Genomic DNA, 19,351 nt, shown 5'->3' with positions numbered 1-19,351 from the left:
TTACTTTGGTGGTAAGAGGATTACAGATCCTCAAGATAGACATTCTTTGGGAGGATGATGAAGTGAGTCAATCAAAGACAGCTTTTTAAAGTCTCCTTGGAACAGTCCATGCTCACAGTTTCCAGGAAAGGTGCAGGGTAAATACTTTCCAACATTAGGAACAGAGCTTAGGTCTGGGGCTACATGTCTGAACTTAGCAGGGAGCCCAGCACTTGCTGCCAAATTGCCTGGAGTCTACTCTCCAGGGAGGGCTGTGAGACCTTCCCATGGCAGCCATGGTACAGGTGGGACCCAGGCCCGTTCCCCTAGCAGGTGGAAGGATGTTCGAGGGCAGTGGGAGGAAGTGCATGGCAGAGTCAGAGCCAGATTCCAATCCATTGCCACTTGCAGGCTGTTCAACCCATGGCAAATACCTTATCCCTGTGGTTCTTTTTCTTCAGGATAGCATATAGATGATGCCAGGTTTGACAAAAAAAAAAAAAAAAAAAAAAACTCCTGGAGGATTTAAAATAGAGTGATGTAATGTAGGGGATTGGTTACAGAGGAGAAGGCAGACTTGGGAAGCCATGTGGGGGAATGAGTGGCAATCAGAGATTAGAAGGGAGACAGCTGTGGGCTGGAGGCCCAGGAAGGAGGCAGTGTTTCTGCAGCCCAGGGGTCAGGTCATGGAGGGGGAGCTGGAGCCCCAGAGGACACAGCCTTGCCAGGATGCTACCTCAACCAGGACTAAGCAGGAGAAAGATCCCTGCTTTTCCCTCTGCCACCCTCAGTCTCTGCCATTGCTTCCCTTGGCTGAAAGTAGCTGGACGCTGGGAGACACGGCCTGCTGGGGTCAGCCATGCTGCAACCTCAGGGAAGAGCAAGAAAGGGGAGGACCAGCTCCGGGGATGAATGCACTCAGGACCTTCCTCACAGGGTCAGTGACTTGGCGGGGAAGCCTGTGTAAACGTCCTGGCACACTGCCAACCACATCAATGAAGCGCGTGTCCTTCCCGCCCCTGGAAACAGCCATCCAAGTTAAACAGGGAAGAAGGCAATGGCACCCCACTCCAGTACTCTTGCCTGGAAAATCCCATGGAGGAGGAGCCTGGTGGGCTGCAGTCCATGGGGTCGCTGAGGGTCGGATACGACTGAGCGACTTGACTTTCACTTTTCACTTTGATGCATCGGAGAAGGAAATGGCAACCCACTCCAGTGTTCTTGCCTGGAGAATCCCAGGGATGGGGGAGCCTGGTGGGCTGCCGTCTATGGGGTCGCACAGAGTCGGACACGACTGAAGTGACTTAGCAGCAGCAACCATGTCTTTTGGAATGCCGTCTTGACTGTCAATGGTTTCCCTTGTCACCCCTGTCTATGTGGGACTGCAGGCTCTGTAACTCAAGAGAATCCATCTCCACTGGCCTCTCCTGATCCTAGGATGTGGGGGGTGAAGGGTTCTTCAGGCCAAAGGACCAGGGAAGTACCCAAGGCTGGATGCGGGGACACTGGCCAGGAGTGAGGGCCTGGACAGGCCTGTTGTTGTGTTGTCTGTTCATTCATTCATCCATTCTTCTCTTGCTCTTGTTTAGTTGCTAAGAACTGTCTGACTCTTTGAGACCCCATGGACCATAGCCCACCAGGCTCCTCTGTCCATGGAATTTCCAGGCAAGAATACTAGGGTGGATAGCCATTCCCTTCTCCAAGGGGATCTTCCCGACCCAGGGACTGAACCCATGTCTCCTGAACTGGCAGGCGGGTTCTTGACCACTGAGCCACCAGGGATGCCCATTCTTCTTTTAACAGGCAGTTATTTAGCCAGAACCACATCAGGTGCTAGGAATGCAGACAGTGTCTGGTGGGCAATACAGGCCTGTAAATTAATGTTTCAGTTAAGGCTGTCTTGGTTGTAAGAAACAGAAACCCATTAAAAAATAAACTCAAGGAGTCTTATTGAAAGGGATAAGGGAATGTGATGGAATCAAAGTTCAGGAAATACAGCTAGATCTCAGGGACCTGGCCTTATCTTGCTCTCTGCCTCTCTGAGCATCTGCAAACCACATCACATGTAGTTCCCACTCCCCCAGAACATCTGCCCGTGGGGTGATGCTGGCTTCCCTGCAGTCTGCTGGCTCAGGCCCCGACTCCCTGAGATTATACAAGTCCAGCGCAGTCTCACCAACCAAGATCATTGGTCTCTCTGATTACATTATGGAGAGAGATCCTGGCCTTGCCCAGCTCTCTTGAGTCAGACTGCACGTCCCATCAGGGTGGCCTGGACAGGACAGGCAGTGGGGAGGCAGGGGAAGGGCTGTGTGGGCTGCCCTTGGGAGGGGCAGGTTCTGACAAGGGGGCTGAGGGTGGGCAATGAAACATGCTTCCTGCAAGAAATAATTACAAATCTGGCTTAAGAAGTATACTGAATACAGAAAAGCATTTAAAGTGATAATGGTGACCATTTATCAATTTATCAAGCTTTTATGTGTCAGATATTATATAAGTGCTTTTCATGTGTTCACCTCTTTTAAGTCTCACTGTCAGTCTCAGAAGTCGGCTTGATTATTTTCCCCCTTGGACAGATGAGGAAACAGGATGTAGGAGGTTAAATATGTTGCCTGAGATCAGGTGGATGCAGGTGGTAACAGCAGACTTGTTCCATGTAGCCAAGCCACATGCCTGCGTCCTGTGTTTCTCTGTTTCCACCGCGCACAACCTCGCAGAATGCTGTCTCTAAACCAAAACTTCCGTTGTTAAGGAATTTCAGATGCACAGACGTGGGGCATCAATGTCCCATTTTATGACTCACCATCACCATCCACTTGTGCCCAGATCCTCTTTTATCTTGATCATCCTTTCTCCTTCACACAGGTCCCCATACTAGGCCCTTCCCCCTAGAGCTGTCCACTCTGCAGTAAGTAAGATAATAAGTCACTTCATTCACGTCTGACTCTTTGCAGCCCTAGAGACTATAGCCCCCCAGGCTCCTCTGTTTGTGGAATTCTCCAGGCAAGAATACTGGAGTGGGTTGCCATGCCCTCCTCAGTGGATAACATACATGCTTCCAATTTACCTCATGTAGGTTTAATTGATATGTTATCCTTTGAAAGTGTATATGTGTTTGGGGGCTTATTTTTCAGGGAGTGTTTTTTATTTCTTTTTAAAGATCATAATAAATTTCCCTCTAAGCCCTGTTTTTGCTGCATTCCACAAATGTGTTGTTCTCTTATTTTCATGCAGTTCAAAATATTTTAAAATTTCTCTTGAGATTTATTCCTGGACCCATGTGTTGTTTATAAATATGTTGTTTGATCTCCAGATATGTGGGGATGGAAGCAGTCCATAGACGTCCTTTACAGACAGCTGACTGCTGGTGTTGAATTCATTCATGTCCTTACTGATTTTCTGCCTGCTGAGTCTGTCCATTTCTGGTAGAGGAGGACTGACGTTTCTGATGGTGGACTCATGTATTGCTCCTTGCAGCTCTATCAGTTCTGTCCTGTGTATTTTGTTGCTCCGTTGTTGGGCATATACACATTTAGAATCATTTTGTCTTCATGGAAATTGACCCCTCAACATTATGTAATGCCCTTATTCATCCGTGATAGCTTTCCTTGCTCTGAAGTCTGCTCTAATATTACTATAGCTCCTCCTCCTTTCTTTTGATGTCTTAGCAATGTATATCTTTCTCTGTCCATTTTCCTTTAACACATATGTGTCTTTATATTTAAATTACATTTCTTGTAGACAACATATCATTGTGTTTTGTTTTTTTGGATCCCTTCTGATAGTCACTGTCTTTTAATTGGGAGTTTAGACCACTGATTTAGTCAAAGTGATCACTGATACAGTTTGACTAGTATTTACCATGCTTATTTTTTTCTGTAAGTTGTCCTTGTTCTTTGCTTATATTTTTGTCTTTTTCTTTTTTTGTGGTTTTAACTGAGCGTTAAAAAATTTTTTTTTAGTGGTTTTCCCTCAGTGGTAAAGAATCCGCCTGCCAATGCAGGATCAGCCAGAGATGCAGGTTCGATCCCTGGGTTGGGAAGATCCTCTGGAGGTGGAAATGGCAACCCACTCTAGTTTCTTGCCAGAATAATCCCATGGATTGAGGGGCTTGGTGGGCTATAGCCCATGGGCTCACAAAGATTCGGACACAACTGAGCAACTTAGCATATACATACACACTAGAGTTTGCAATATACATTTACAACTAATCTAGGTCCACTTTCAAGTAATACTGTACTGCTTCATGGGTAGTGCAAGTACAAAACAATAACAATAATACTAATTTTGCTGGCTTGTCCCTCTTATCATTGCTGTCATTTATTTCATTTATACCTAAGCCATATATATAGGTAACAAATACATTGTTGCTGTTATTATTTTGTACAAACCACTGTCTGTTAGCTCGATTGAGTTTTTTTTTTTTAAGTTTTTATTTTACTTTCAATTATTCTTTCTCCAATGCTCTTTATTTCTTTATGTAGATCTGAGTTTCTTTCCTATATAATTTTCCTTCTCTCTAAAGAACTTTTAACATTTCTTCCATAGAAACCTACTGGCAACAAATTCTCTTAATTTTTGTTTGTCTGAGAAAGTCTTCATTTCTCCTTTATTTCTGATAGATTATTTTGCAGAGTACAGAATTCTAGTTTGGTGCTTTTTCTCTGTCAGCACTTTAAATATTTCACTCTACTCTCTTCTTGCTTGCATGGTTTCTGAGGAGCAGTTGGATATAATTTTTATCTTTGTTCCTCTGCAGGTAATATTTTTTCTCTCTCTTTTTTTCAGGATTTTTTCTTTACCTTCGATTTTCTATAGCTTGAAAATGATATGCCTAAGTGTAGTTTTTGTTGGTTTGTTTGTTTTCTATGTGTGTGTTTAATTTATCTGGCATGTTCTAAGAGCTTCCTGGATCTGTGGTTTGGTGTCTGACATTAATGCAGGGGAAATTCTCAGTCATTTTTTATTCATTTCTTCTGTCCCTTTCATCTCTTTCCTCTCCTTCTGGTATCCCCATGATGTGTATCTTACACCTTTTGTAGTTGTCTCACAATCTGGATATTCTGTTCTGGTTCTCAGTCTTTGTTCTCTTTGCTTTTCAGTTTTGGAGGTTTCTACTGCTGTATCCTCAAGCTTAGAGATTCTTTCCTCAACTGAGTCTGGTCTACTAATAAGCCCATTGCAGGCATTCTTCACTTCTGTTACTGTTTTTCATTTCCAGCATTTCTTTTGGTTCTTTCTTAGAATTTTCACTTCTCATCTGTTTCACTTCCCATCTGTTCTTGCTTACTGTCTACATTATCAGTTAGCACCCTTAGCATATTTGGAGAAGGCAATGGCAACCCACTCCACTGTTCTTGCCTGGAGAATCCCAGGGATGGAGGAGCCTGGTGGGCTGCTATCTATGGGGTCGCACAGAGTCAGACACGACTGAAATAACTTAGCAGCAGCAGCGGCCCTTAGCATATTAATACTAGTTGTTTTAAATTCCTGGTCTGATAATTTCCACATGACTGCCATATCTGAATCTGGTTTTGATGTTTGCTCTGTCTTTACAAACTATGGTTGTTTTGTTTTTGCCTTTTAGCATGTCTGATAATGTTTTCTTGGTAACTGGACATGATATACTGGGTGAAATGAACTGCTGTAGACAGACCTTTAGTGATGTAATGATGAGGTGTGTGTCTGTGGTGGGAGAAGCATTCTGTAGTCCTATGACAAGATATTGGCCTTTCCATGAGCCTGTACCTCTGGATTGTGAACTGCACTCATGCTTTTCAGATTTTTCTTCCTTTTAGGTGAGACAGGATGGCTAGAAGTTGAGTATTTCCCTTTTTCCATTCGGAAGGCTAGTGCTACACAAAAGTCTAGGGGCCTCCTGATGATGGGGTCACCCTGGAGTGTTTTATTCCCAGACTTGATCACCTGAGCCTCCAGCAATTTGTTAATTACAGGTCATGTTTAGAGGTTGCAGCTTGTGGGTTTCTGCTCCAATAAGTTGTGATTCTCTATATTTATCTATTGGCCTCTACAATTTGGGGGGCAGTGGTTTGTTTGCTGCATGACCTCACTTCTTTTACAGATCTAAGGAGAGGTGTTGATTTTCCTGTTTATTTGATCTTTTGCTTGTTGTGAGGATAGTTTGGTGACTTCCAAGAGTTTCTTATATGATGAAACAGAAACCAGAAGTCTCCTTTCTCTAGTTATAATTGAACATTTTTATTATTTCATTTAATCTCTCCTCTTAACTTATCAATTATAACTCCTTCGTTTTGGTGGTAGCTTACAAAACACATTTTTAATTGATGTTAGTCTACTTTAAAAAAAATGTTTATTTATTTATTTGGCTGCCCTGGGTCTTAGTTGTGGCATCTGGGATCTTCGATCTTTTTAGCTGAGGAACGCAAGACCTTTAGTTATGGCATGTGAACTCTTAGTTGCAGCATGTGGGATCTAGTTCCCTGACCAGGGATTGAGTCCCACCCCCTGCATTGGGAGCATGGAATCTTAGCCACAGGTCCACCAGGGAAGTCCCAGTGTAAGCCTACTTTCAAATAATGCTATGCCGCTTCCCATGTGGTACAGGTACTTTGCCCCCAATTTCTCCTTCTACCCATTTTGACATTGCTGTTATTCATTTCACTTACCATATGCTGTAATTATACATTTTATTCTTGTTGCTTTAAATGAATTTGTTTTTTAGATCAATTAAGAATAAGAAAAGTAAAAATATTTTCCTTCTCTAATGCTTTCCTTTTCTTTATATCATTTTCTTGCTGCTTACAGAACTTTTTATATCTTTTTTTTTTTGCAGGGCAGGTATGCTGATATTATATTCCCTCAATTTTTGTTTGCCTGAGAATTTCTTTATATCTCCTTTACTGTGTGTGGAAGAGTAATTTCTATGGGTATAGAATTCTAGGTTGGTGGGCTTTTTCTTTCAACATTTAAAATATTCCATGCCATTCTCTTCTTGTTGGGAAGTCTGGTATAACTATTCTCTTTATTCCCCCTCTATAGATATGTTCCCTCCCCACCCCCCCCCCACCCCTGGCTTCTTTGAAGATTTTCTCTTTGACTTGGGTTTTCTGTCATTTAAATATGATATGTCTAGGTGTAAAGTTATTTTGTTTGTTTGTTTGCTTGTTTGTTTTGGTGTTTATTCTGCATAGTGTTCTCTGAACTTCCTAGATCTGTGATTTGGGAAGGTTTTGGCCATTATTACTTCAAATGTTTCTTCTGCTCTATTTTCTCTTTCTTGTCCTTCTGGCATTCCAACTATGCATATACCTTTTGATAGCATCCAACAATTTTTGGATTTTCTGTTTTTATTCATGCTTTTTTTCTCTTTGTATTTCAGTTCAGGAAATTTCTGTTGACCTGTCTCCCAGTTCACCGATTCTTTCCTTGGCTGCGTTTAGTCTCCTGATGAGCTCATCCCAGGTATTCTTCATTCTCTGATGGTGTTTTTGACTTCTAGCATTTCTCTTTTGATTCTTTCCTAGAGTTTCCGTCTTTCTGGTTACATTATTCATATGTTTTTCTATGTTCTCTACTCTTTCCTCTAGAGCCCTCAACACATTAACCACATTTATTTCAGTATTGATATCCAACAGGTGTAGCATGTCTGAGTCTGGCGCTTATGACGGCTTTGTTTCTTTGGACAGTTCTCTTTTGCCTTTTGTCAGACTTTGTTATTTCTTCTTGAAAGCCAGGCATGCGTTGGCAATAAGGCATGGAGTAAATGGCCTTTAGTGTGAGAGTTTATGTTAATCTGTCTAGGAGTTGGACTGTGTTTAATGTTTGCTGCAGCCCTGTGTTCCAGAGGCTTCAACTTCTCTAGTTTCCTTGTTTTTGTTCCTGCTTGAATCTGGGCATTCAGTAGAAGATATCAAGAAAAGATGGCAAGAATATACAGAAGAACTATACAAAAAAGATCTCAGTGACCCAGATAGCCGTGATGGTGTGATCACTCAGCTGGGGCCAGACATCCTGGAGTGTGAGGTCAGGTGGGCCTTGGGAAGCATCACTATGAAAAAAGCTAGTGGTAGTGATGAAATTCCAGTTGAGTTATTTCAAATCCTAAAAGATGATGCTGTGAAAATGCTGCACTCAATATGCCAGCAAATTTGGAAAACTCAGCAGTGGCCACAGGACTGGAAAAGGTCAGTTTTCATTCCAATCCCAAAGAAAGGCAATGCCAAAGCATGTTCAAACTACTGCACAATTGCACTCATCTCACACACTAGCAATGTAATGCTCAAAATTCTTCAAGCCAGGCTTTGACAGTACGTGACCTGAGAACTTCCAGATGTTCAAGCTGGTTTTAGAAAAGGCAGAGGAACCAGAGATCAAATTGCCAACATCCATTGGATCATAGGAAAAGCAAGAGAATTCCAGAAAAACATCTACTTCTGCTTCATTGACAATGCTAAAGCCTTTGACTGTGTGGATCACAACAAACTGTGGGAAATTTTTAAAGAGATAAGCAAGGTGAAAAGAAAGCCTTCAGAATGGGAGAAAATAATAGCAAATGAAGCAACTGACAAACAACTAATCTCAAAAATATACAAGAAACTCCTGCAGCTCAATTCCAGAAAAAATAAACGACCCAATCAAAAAATGGGCCAAAGAACTAAATAGACATTTCTCCAAAGAAGACATACAGAGGGCTAACAAACACATGAAAAGATGCTCAACATCACTCATTATCAGAGAAATGCAAATCAAAACCACAATGAGGTACCATTTCACACCAGTCAGAATGGCTGTGATCCAAAAGTCTACAAGCAATAAATGCTGGAGAGGATGTGGAGAAAAGGGAATCCTCTTACACTGTTGGTGGGAATGCAAACTAGTACAGCCACTATGGAGAACAGTGTGGCGATTCCTTAAAAAACTGGGAATAGAACTGCCATACAACCCAGCAATCCCACTACTGGGCATACACACCAAGGAAACCAGAATTGAAAGAGACTCGTGTACCCCAATGTTCATTGCAGCACTGTTTATATTAGCCAGGACATGGAAGCAACCTAGATGTCCATCAGCAGATGAATGGATAAGAAAGCTGTAGTACATATACACAATGGAGTATTACTCAGCCATTAAAAAGAATGCATTTGAATCAGTTCTAATGAGGTGGATGAAACTGGAGCCTATTATACAGAGTGAAGTAAGCCAGAAAGAAAAACACCAATACAGTATACTGATGCATATATATGGAGTTTAGAAAGATGATAACGACAACCCTGTATGCAAGACAGCAAAAGAGACACAGATGTATAGAACAGTCTTTTGGACTCTGTGGGAGAGGGAGGCGGGTACGATTTGGGAGAATGGCACTAAAACATGTATGCTGTTGCTGCTGCTGCTGCTAAGTCGCTTCAGTCGTGTCCGACTCTGTGTGACCCCATAGACAGAAGCCCACCAGGCTCCCCCGTCCCTGGGATTCTCCAGGCAAGAACACTGGAGTGGGTTGCCATTTCCTTCTCCATGTATAATATCATATAAAAAATGAATCGCCAGTCCAGGTTCGATGCAGGATATAGGAAGCTTGGGGCTAGTGAACTGGGATAACCCAGAGGGATGGTATGGGGAGGGAGGTGGGAGGGGGGTTCAGGATGCGGAACACATGTACACCTGTGGCAGATGCATGTTGATATATGGCAAAACCAATACAGTATTGTAAAGTAAAAAATAATAATAATAGTAATAAAAATAATTAAAAAATAAATAAATAATTTAAAAAATTAAAAAAATAAAACAAAGAGATGGGAATACCAGATCACCTTACCTGCCTCCTGATAAACCAGTATGCAGGTCAAGAAGCAACAGTTAGAACTGGACATGGAACAAAGGGCTGGTTCCAAAATGGGAAAGGAGTACATCAAGGCTGTATGTTGTCACCCTGATTATTTAACTTTTATGCAGAGTGCTGCTGCTGCTGCTGCTGCTAAGTCGCTTCGGTCGTTTCTGACTCTGTGAGACCCCATAGACGGCAGCCCACCAGGCTCCGCTGTCCCTGGGATTCTCCAGGCAAGAATTCTGGAGTGGGTTGCCATTTCCTTCTCCAATGCATGAACATGAAAAGTGAAAGTGAAGTCGCTCAGTCGTGTCCAACTCTTCGCAGGCTCCTCCATCCATGGGATTTTCCAAGCAAGAGTGGAGTGGGTTGTTATTTCCTTCTCCTTTATGCAGAGTACATCATGTGAAATGCTGGGCTGGATAAAGCACAAGCGGGAATCAAGATTGCAGGGAGAAATATCAGTAACCTCAGATATGCAGATGACACCACTCTTACAGCAGAAAGCAAAGAGGAACCAAAGAGCCTCTTGATGAAAGTAAAAGAGGAGAGTGAAAAAGATGGCTTAAAACTCAACATTCAAAAAATGAAAATCATGGCATCTGGCCCCATCACTTTATGGCAAAATAGATGGGGAAACAGTGGAAACAGTGACAGATTTTATTTTATTGGGCTCCAAAATCACTGCAGATGGTGACTGCAACCATGATATTAAAAGACACTGCTCCTTGGAAGAAAAGCTATGACCAACCTAGACAGCATATTAAAAAGCAGAGACATTACTTTGCTGACAAAGGTCCATCTAGTCAAAGCTATGGTTTTTCCAGTGGTCATGTATGGATGTGAGAGTTGGACCATAAAGAAAGCTGAGTGCTGAAGAATTGATGCTTTGAACAGCGGTGTTGGAGAAGACTCTTGAGAGTCCCCTGGACAGCAAGGAGATCCAACCAGTCAATCTTAAAGGAAATCAGTCTTGAATTTCATTGAAAGAACTGATGCTGAAGATGACAGTCCTATACTTGGCCACCTGATGTGAAGAACTTATTCACTGGAAAAGATCCTAATGCTGGGCAAGATTGAAGGCAAGAGAGGATGACGGAGGATAAGATGGCTGGATGGCATCACTGACTTGATGGAAATGAGTTTGAGCAAGCTCTGGGAGTTGGTGAAGGACAGGGAAGCCTGGCATGCTGCAGTCCATGGTGTCAAAAAGAGTTGGACACAACTAAGCAACTGAACTGACTAAAGCACTCTTCCTTAGAAAGAGTCTGTGTCTGGCATCCCTTCCAGCTATAATCCAGTATTATCATATTGGGCCACCCTTGGTGTGGCTTTGTGATTCTTTAACTTTGGGCACATTTCTTCACTGAGCTCATGTCCTAACCTATAAAATAAGAATAGTAATATACCAAGATATGGAAGCAACCTAAGTGTCCGTCAACAGATGAATAGATAAAGAAGACATGGTATATATATACAATGGAATACTACTTGGAATACTACTCAGTCATAAGAAACAAAAAAATTTTGCCGTATGCAGCAACATGGACTTGGAGAGCCTTATGCTAAATGAAAAAAGTCAGGCAGAGAAAGACAAATACAATATGATATCACTTCTATGTAGAATCTAAAAAATACAACAAACAAGTGAATATAACAAAAAGAAAGCAGACTCAGATATAGAGAACAAACTAGTAGTTACTAGTTGGGGGAGTAGTTTAGGGGTAGGAGGGTAGAAGGTACATACTATTGAGTATAAGATGTATTTTCAGGGATGTATTGTATAACATGGGGAACATAGCCAATATTTTGTAGTAACTGTAAAGGGAATGTAAACTCTAAAGATTGTATCAATATTTTTTTTTTTTGGCCAAGCCAAATGGCTTATGGGGTCTCAGTTCCCCAACCAAGGATTGAACCTGTGCCCTTGGCAATGAAATCATGGAATCTTCCACTGGACCACCAGGGATTTTCCTAAAATTTTTTAAGTGGAAAAAATTCAGTGTGGAGTGTTATTCCCTGAAAAAGAAGAAGAGCCCCTCGTAGGGTTGTGCTGAGGATCAAATGAGTTCCTAAATGGAACACTGAGCACCGTTGCCAGTATAGATTTGATTCTTGGCTGAATCAATGGGCCTATTTAGTTTTACATCATTCATTGCTACTGGTTTAGTTGAATGGTGACCCCAGAGTATGGCTTTGCCTCCCTCAACTGCATAGTTAGAACCATCATCTGTCTCTCCTCATCCCAGTGGCTCAGTGGTATGAATGTTGCAATAGGTGAGTTTCTTAAAAATAAATAAAGGGTGACTTCCAGGTACCCCAGATGCTTTAAGCATCTAATGACATATTTAAGTACAGAACCTGCCGGAACCACCTCTCTCTCTTGAGAAAATAATAACCTCCTTAATTGCACACTGACCCAAGACACATTCTCCCAAGTAAATATTACTCTGTTCAGAAGCATCCTAATTAGGTATTTATCTAAGAGATTGCAATGGCTTCACCCAACTCCCCAGGGAAGTATTAAGCATCACATCAGGGCCGACAGGGCCGAAAAACAAGCCGGCATCAAGAAAATAAACCCTGTCATTGATTTTTCCATGAGAAGCCAGAGGACTGGGGCTCTGGGGAGAGGCATCATTGTCCAGCTGTGGGTGGGGCACCCTGCTGCATGAATGGCAGCAGCTCCCTTCAAAGATGGTCACAGGTCAGGCTGAGAGCAGCCCCTTCTTGTGTTGCCTCTCCAGAACTAGCAGTTGAGGCTCTGCAGGGGAATGCCTTTTGTGCAACTGCCGTTTACTGAAACAGATGTGGGAGCTGCTGAGGCTCCACATTTGATGTGAAGGGGAGGAGTCCTCTCTGTGTTCTCCTGGTTCTCATTGGCCTTGGGTCATGGAAGTCCCTGGAGAAGCCAGAGAGCCTTGGACAGCCTTCCCTGAAGGCAGAATTAACTGCTCACACCCATTCCTCTTTTCTTTATTCTCTTTCTTCCTCCATTTCTCTCCTGTCTCCCATGTCTAACTATCTCATTCTCCCTCCATCTCCTTTCTTTTACCTTCTTCCTTTCTGCTCAACAAGCCCCTTCTCCTTTGTCTTCACCTTCTTTCCTCCCTGGGCTCCCTGTTCCTCTCGTCAGGCCCCAACTCTCTTCCACTTTCTGGCTCCTCGTCATGAGCTCCAGGGAATCCAGACCCATCCTCACCATGCCCACATCTCGTGCCCCTTGGCTGGGTGTGGTACCCCTGTGGCAGGCCCCTGGTGCTGGGAAAGTGATGAGAGCTCGGGAAAAATGAACATCAGCTTCTCACCGGGAACTGGCAGGAGATACTCCTCAAACCTTGCTCTTTTGCTGGCAGGCACCATCCACTGTGTCCTGGGATCAAGGTCATAAATCCATCTGGGCCGAAGGTTTCTGCAGATACACTGTGAGGTGCACAGGGACTGCCCTCAAGAGCTTGCAGATCGTACATACTCTCAGAGGTGAGAGTATGTGGGTGGTGAGATTCTTAGCACGCTGGGGACCACCAGCCGTCACATTAAATGAAGGGAGCCTGGAGCGTGTGGGAATCCTTCTCCTTCTGTCTTGTGGCCCAAAGAACATGTCCTTTCACCTTCATTCTCAGAGCCCTTCTTTTACCGCATTGAGAGCTTTGTTAGCGTGGGCAGAGTCAAAGAACCTTAGAGACCGTTCTGATCTAGAATTCTTTTTTTTTTTTTAATTAAAAAAAAAGTTCTATTGAAGTATAGTTGATTTACAATGTGTTGGTTCCTGGTGTAAAGTGATTTAGTTATACATATATATTCTTTTCCATTATGGTTTATTATAGGATACTGAGTATAGTTCCCTGTGCTATATAATAGGTCCTTGTTGTTTGTAATCTGGAATTCTTCAACTGCATCTATGGCTTGGAGGTTTATATTAGCATGCTTGTGCTGCCATAGCAAAGCACCACAGATTGGGCAGCTTAGACAACAGATGTTTATTCTCTCACAGTTCTAGAAGCTGGAAGTCCAAGATCAGGTGTCTGCAGGTTTGATTTTTCCTGAGGCCTCTCTTGTTGACTTGCAGATGGCCACCTTCTCCTGTGTCTTTATACGCTCTTCCTTCTGTGTGTGCCTGTCCTGATCTCCTCTTTTCTTAAGGACCCCAGTCCTGTTGGATTAGAGCTCAACCTATTGACCTCATTTTAACTTAATTACCTGTTTAAGGACCATATTTCCAGTTCAGTTCAGTTCAGTTCAGTCGCTCAGTCGTGTCCGACTCTTCGTGACCCCATGAATCGCAGCACCCAGGCCTCCCTGTCCATCACCAACTCCCGAAGTTCACTCAGACTCACGTCCATCGAGTCAGTGACGCCATCCAGCCATCTCATCCTCTGTCATCCCCTTCTCCTTCTGCCCCCAACCCCTCCCAGCATCAGAGTCTTTTCCAATGAGTCAACTCTTCACATGAGGTGGCCAAAGTACTGGAGTTTCAGCTTCAGCATCATTGCCTCCAAAGAAATCCCAGGGCTGATCTCCTTCAGAATGGACTGGTTGGATCTCCTTGCAGTCCAAGGGACTCTCAAGAGTCTTCTCCAACACCACAGTTCAAAAACATCAATTCTTCGGCGCTCAGCCTTCTTCACAGTCCAACTCTCACATCCATACATAACCACAGGAAAAACCATAGCCTTGACTAGACGGACCAAATTTCCAAATATAGCCCTATTCTGAGGTCCCGGGAGTTAAGACTTCAACATAATGAATTTAAGGGTGAGGGATCACTCAGCTCCCAATAGGGTTTGTGGATAAAACTAGAGGAAAGTAGAAAGGGAAAAAAGTGGGTTTTTTTCCCATTTTTATTTTCGCAAACCTCTAACTGAAATGTGACATTTCCTTCCTACATTACAAATGTGGGCAATAAACCATGGATGCACTGGCAGCACCTGTGACATTATTACCAATAAAAGTCACAAATATTTTCACATCAAATTATAGTTGTTGCAGATATCCTAAAATATTGTTTATATTTATAACTACTTTGAAATTACAGTTGTTAAGCCCACTGCTGGTTCTTCTTCGTTGCATTTATGAATAAGCCTATATGTTGCTATATAATGTGGTTTTCTCAGTATGTTGATAACTTTATGATAATTGGTTTCCCTTGCAAATTCAGTTTTATTTTTTGCACTTTTAAACATTATTCTGCGAAGGGGTCCAGAAGCCTCACCAAACTGCCAAAGGGATCCATGGTACATACAAACCCTGGACCTAGTTGAAACCTTCATTTTTACAAGGGAGAAAAAGGGAGCCCAGAGAGGGAAATTGACTTATCTGTGGTCCCACAGCTTGGTTGGTGGAAGGGCTGGGCAAGAGCTGAAATCTTCTGATTCCTAGTCCGCTGCTAGGTCCACTACATCGCATTTGCTGGCTATTCTCCCCTGGTGAAGATTAGTATAAAATCATTAGCTGTGATACAAATTTTCAAAATACCTTCAGATTATAGTGGTATATCCTGCATGTCCCCCAGATGGGCAGGCTTCAAGGTCACCCATCCCTTTACTAGCCAACTAGCCCAGTCCCTTTTCTGAGAGATGGAAAGAAGGCCAGTTTTTAACCATTTCTCCTCCTGACAGTTTAGGGAGATCTTGGAGGAGTGTTTACAGGTTTCATGGGCACTGGTTTTCTCTGATCACCCCATCTAGTTGGTTTCTCAACTTATCCTGGTTCGTCTGGAACTTTCCCAGTGTTTGCATTGAAAATCCTATCACCTGGGAAGCTCCTCCTTCCAGGGCAAGCAGAAGCAGTTAGCCACCCTCCCAAGTCAACTTCTTACCTGAACAGCTGCTCCAGGCCCCTGGGTCATCCCTTACTCTCTCATTACTCACCTATCCAAGCTGATTCTTCTTTGCCTACCTTGCACGCTTCTCCAAAGCCCAGCCTACACCAGGCTGTCTCTTGCTTTGCAATTTCTCCAAAGACCTGGGACTTATATTATGGGTAAGAGAACAGGCTAATTTCTTATTGTGGATCTCAAAGCCCCTGGCCACCCAGGATGCTTGCCCAGACTTGTTCTCTCTCCTTGGTCACCAGCCTGCTGCTGCTTGGTGTGGGTCAATATGGCCTCTGCTGAGGCCATGTTGCTGGTGCCCCTCTTCTCTCCCCAAAAGAGGACCCTGACCTGTTGGGCCCCAGATCACTAACATCCATGCTCTTCTTCCCAATCACTATTGCAATCTTTCTTAGAGGTGCTTCTCTACAGTGAAGACTAGCTCTGACATTATTACCGCAGCACAGCTCAGCCTCTGATTTTCATGCCCCCAACTTGGCTTCACTTCTGCCAGTGAGAAGATTCATAGACGTGTTTTTTTCAAAACAATCAGAGCTTCCTTCCCTCCAATGTGACTTCTGCAGTCATTCCTAGAGCAAGGCAACATTAAAATAGCAGCCTGCTCCTGACCCCTGGGACAGTATGTATTTTTATACATCACTGTTGCATTTACATTGAGGCATTCATGTATGCACGCAAGACATTTACTGAGACCTACCGTGTACTGGGCACTGAGCTGGGATGTGTTTGTCAGAAGCATTTAAAACTGAATGTTCTATTTGCAGCTACCTAGAGCAGATAATGGGGTTTCCCAGGTGGCTCAGATGGTAAAAAATATACCTGCCAATGCAGGAAACGCAGGTTCGATCTCTGGATCAGAGAGACCCCTGGAGAAGGAAATGGCAACCCACTCCAGTATACTTGCATGGGAAATCCCATGGACAGAGGAGCCTGGTGGGATACAGTCCATGGGGTCGCAAAAGAGTCAGACACAACTTACCAACTAAACAACAAGGAAGATAGATCATCTCCCGAGGCAGCCGTGGTTGTATGGTGCAATCGACCAAGTGTTGGGTGAACCAAGTGAGGGTGTGGTTATTTCCATTCTGGTGACAGGGTGAAGAGAGGGGAAGGGAAGAGAAGGTGACTGTCAAAGAATGACGTCTGGACCAGCCGCATCAGCATCACCTGGGAACTTGTTGGACATGTAATTTGTCAGTCCAACCCAGACCTCCTGAATCAGAATCTCTGGGGCTGGGGCCCAGTGGTCTGTGTGCTAAGAAGCCTTGCAGAGAATTTTACAGACACTCAGGTCTGAGACCCATTGGCACAGTGGATGTTGCTGGTGCCCCTCCCCCCGTGACCTTTACAGATTAGTGCAGGCATCGCCCGGCTACTGGAAGTGCTGGCTGCTAACCCCTCACTGATGCCCATTTCCCTGCAGTGGTGCCCTCTGCCAGGAAGGAGTTTCACCTGGGAGGTTACCTCCATCTCTGCTGTTACAGATCACGGGCAAAGGCGGACATGAGCTACAACCCAGCTGCTCTCTTTGCCACAGTTCTGTGTGGGGGTGACTCTGGGGTACAGTTATGATCTCGAGCTCCCGTAAGCTCCAAATGAAGCTGGCCCAGCTGAGTCCACATTCCTGCTCAGCTGGTTTCCCCCCTCCATCCTGCTTCCCTCACACCTTTCTCTGAGACCACCCCCAGAAGTCAACCTCATGCACCCCAGCTTTAACTGACCTTGCAGAGCAGAGGGTGACAGCACAGGGAAGCTTGTGCACAGACACACATATATAACACGTCCCCAGATCTAGACTTCACACCTTGGGCAGGTATTAGCTGATTGATTTGCACATATCTGGGCAGAAGGGTGATCATTTAATACAGCTGACGTTATTCAAACGTGCATTTTTCACCGGTGGAAAATGCAAGGATGCTGGCCGAGGCAGTTTTTGGCCACGCTTTCAAGAGAAGACTCATCGATCACTTCTGATTCGCTGGCTGTTTATTGGCGCCATCAGTCACGCTGAACTCTCTTGGCATTAATGGCAATGTCATCAGTGCTTTTACAGGATTCTCCCTGTGTCCCCGCTTTAAATAACAAGATTATTATTTTTGACATGTTATCCAAGCTGGGATTTCCTCCCCCACCACTGCTTCAAGTCTGGGAGACCCTCACCTTGGAGGTGCTTCTCCTTCTGGCCCACCGGAGGAAAGTCAATTTGCCTCGAATTTGAGGAAGAAACTAAGTCAAGTTGCCCTCACACAGACAAATCAGGGTTTGCTTTTAATTACAGGTGTTCTAACATCTTTGCAACGGAGAAGGAAACGGCAACCCACTCCAGTGTTCTTGCCTGGAGAATCCCAGGGACGGCAGAGCCTGGTGGGCTGCCGTCTGTGGGGTCGCACAGAGTCGGACACACTGAAGCGACTTAGCAGCAGCAGCAGCAGCAACATCGTTGCAAAGGCTGCCACATGACTCTCCTGACGTTGGATGCTTTTTTCCCCGAGGCTGGGAGAGGCCATATGCTTGGGCTTCCCCAGGGGTCTGACAAGTTGCTGGGGCTCCTCGTGAACTTTATGTGGTTGTAGTGATGTAGCCTGGGCCCTGAGACCTGGGGACCTTCTGCTGCAGTGCTTGCACCTGGACAACCAACTCCTCGAGCAACAGGATACCAAAAAACCCTAAGGGACGGCACATAATTGCACACATGCACAATGGGGGCTAATTATGAACAACACCATACAGAAAGGCCAAAACCTAACTGCCCCTTCTGAGTGCCTGGAGCAAAATCAAGGAATGGCACATGATTTCTACAGCACCACCAAGGGGGTGGGCAGACCACCTTATCCACTGATCTGCCCCTGCCCCTCGCCCCAATTAAGCAACCAGCTCACCTACCCCTTCTCCCCCACCTCAGGGAACAAACAAGGGCACCTGTTACTTGTTTTCACTCCCCCATGTTGCAGCGCTAACTTCAATAAAGCCTTGCCTGAATTTCTCACTGGCCTTTTCTCAATTGCTGCTGATTAAAAGGAGTCCAGGAACCCAGGTTGGTAACAGTGGTAATGGTAATCTTGGTGATCTGTGAAGTGGGCTTTCTTCAATCACAAAGATGATATAAAAATAGCACCCAGCTGTTACTTCCCTGTGATTATTCTCTTTGACCAAGAAAAATCTTGTGAATCAGAAGAACAAATGCATGGATCCCAAAGCTAGTCCCCTAAAGTGAGCATTTCCTGGGGACTTGTGAGATTAAAGGACTCAACAGCTGGGTGAGGAATTGAGTGAGTGAAGGGAGTTGGGGTGATCTGGGGTGGAGCAGAGAAGAGTAGGGGAGCATGCAAGGCCAGGGTTGAGGTGCAGAGCAGAGACCCACTGAGCAGTGCAGAACAGAGTCTGGTTTCAGTCTCCACCATAGTTTTGTCTCATCCATCTTGACTCTGACCCTAGGTCCAAAAATGCCTCCTTGACAACCATCCCTGTCAGCCCTCTGTTATTGCTGTCTGTCTGTCCAGTTCAGGGGTTACTGGACCCCTGTCATGTTTCTGCTTTTGGGTCCTCTCCAGGAGTGGTTGGTGAAGCACATCTGTGCTGGGCGCAGGAAGAATGCAACCCAGGTTTCACATCGACTCCCCAGGCAGTCTTGGAGAAGCCATAATGTGGACAAAAGGGTTTGGAATGGCATTATCTATTGAGTTTTTGTCATTTGCACCTTCTCCTACCCACACTATCACTTCCAAGGGAAGAGA

At 44.3% G+C, this 19,351-nt stretch overlaps 1 long non-coding RNA gene across 2 annotated transcripts; it reads right to left on the bottom strand.

Moving 5' to 3' along the window:
- Positions 1-14,415: 14,415 nt before the first annotated feature.
- On the bottom strand, positions 14,416-18,773 carry LOC123330830. Of its 2 annotated transcripts, XR_006547023.2 has the most exons (4): positions 17,778-18,772; positions 17,339-17,689; positions 16,597-16,702; positions 14,416-15,207 (listed from the first exon to the last, which is right to left on the bottom strand). It is a non-coding gene; the product is annotated as an uncharacterized LOC123330830 (long non-coding RNA). The 2 variants fall into 2 exon arrangements; XR_006547022.2 differs by having other exon boundaries at positions 17,339-18,773.
- Between the last annotated feature and the right edge of the window lie 578 nt (positions 18,774-19,351).

The sequence above is a fragment of the Bubalus bubalis genome, chromosome 20, assembly GCF_019923935.1.
Source record: "Bubalus bubalis isolate 160015118507 breed Murrah chromosome 20, NDDB_SH_1, whole genome shotgun sequence".
In the NCBI taxonomy this organism is placed as follows: domain Eukaryota; kingdom Metazoa; phylum Chordata; class Mammalia; order Artiodactyla; family Bovidae; genus Bubalus; species Bubalus bubalis.
Note: the sequence above shows the minus strand (reverse complement) of the source record. Positions and strands in the feature narration are given on the sequence as shown.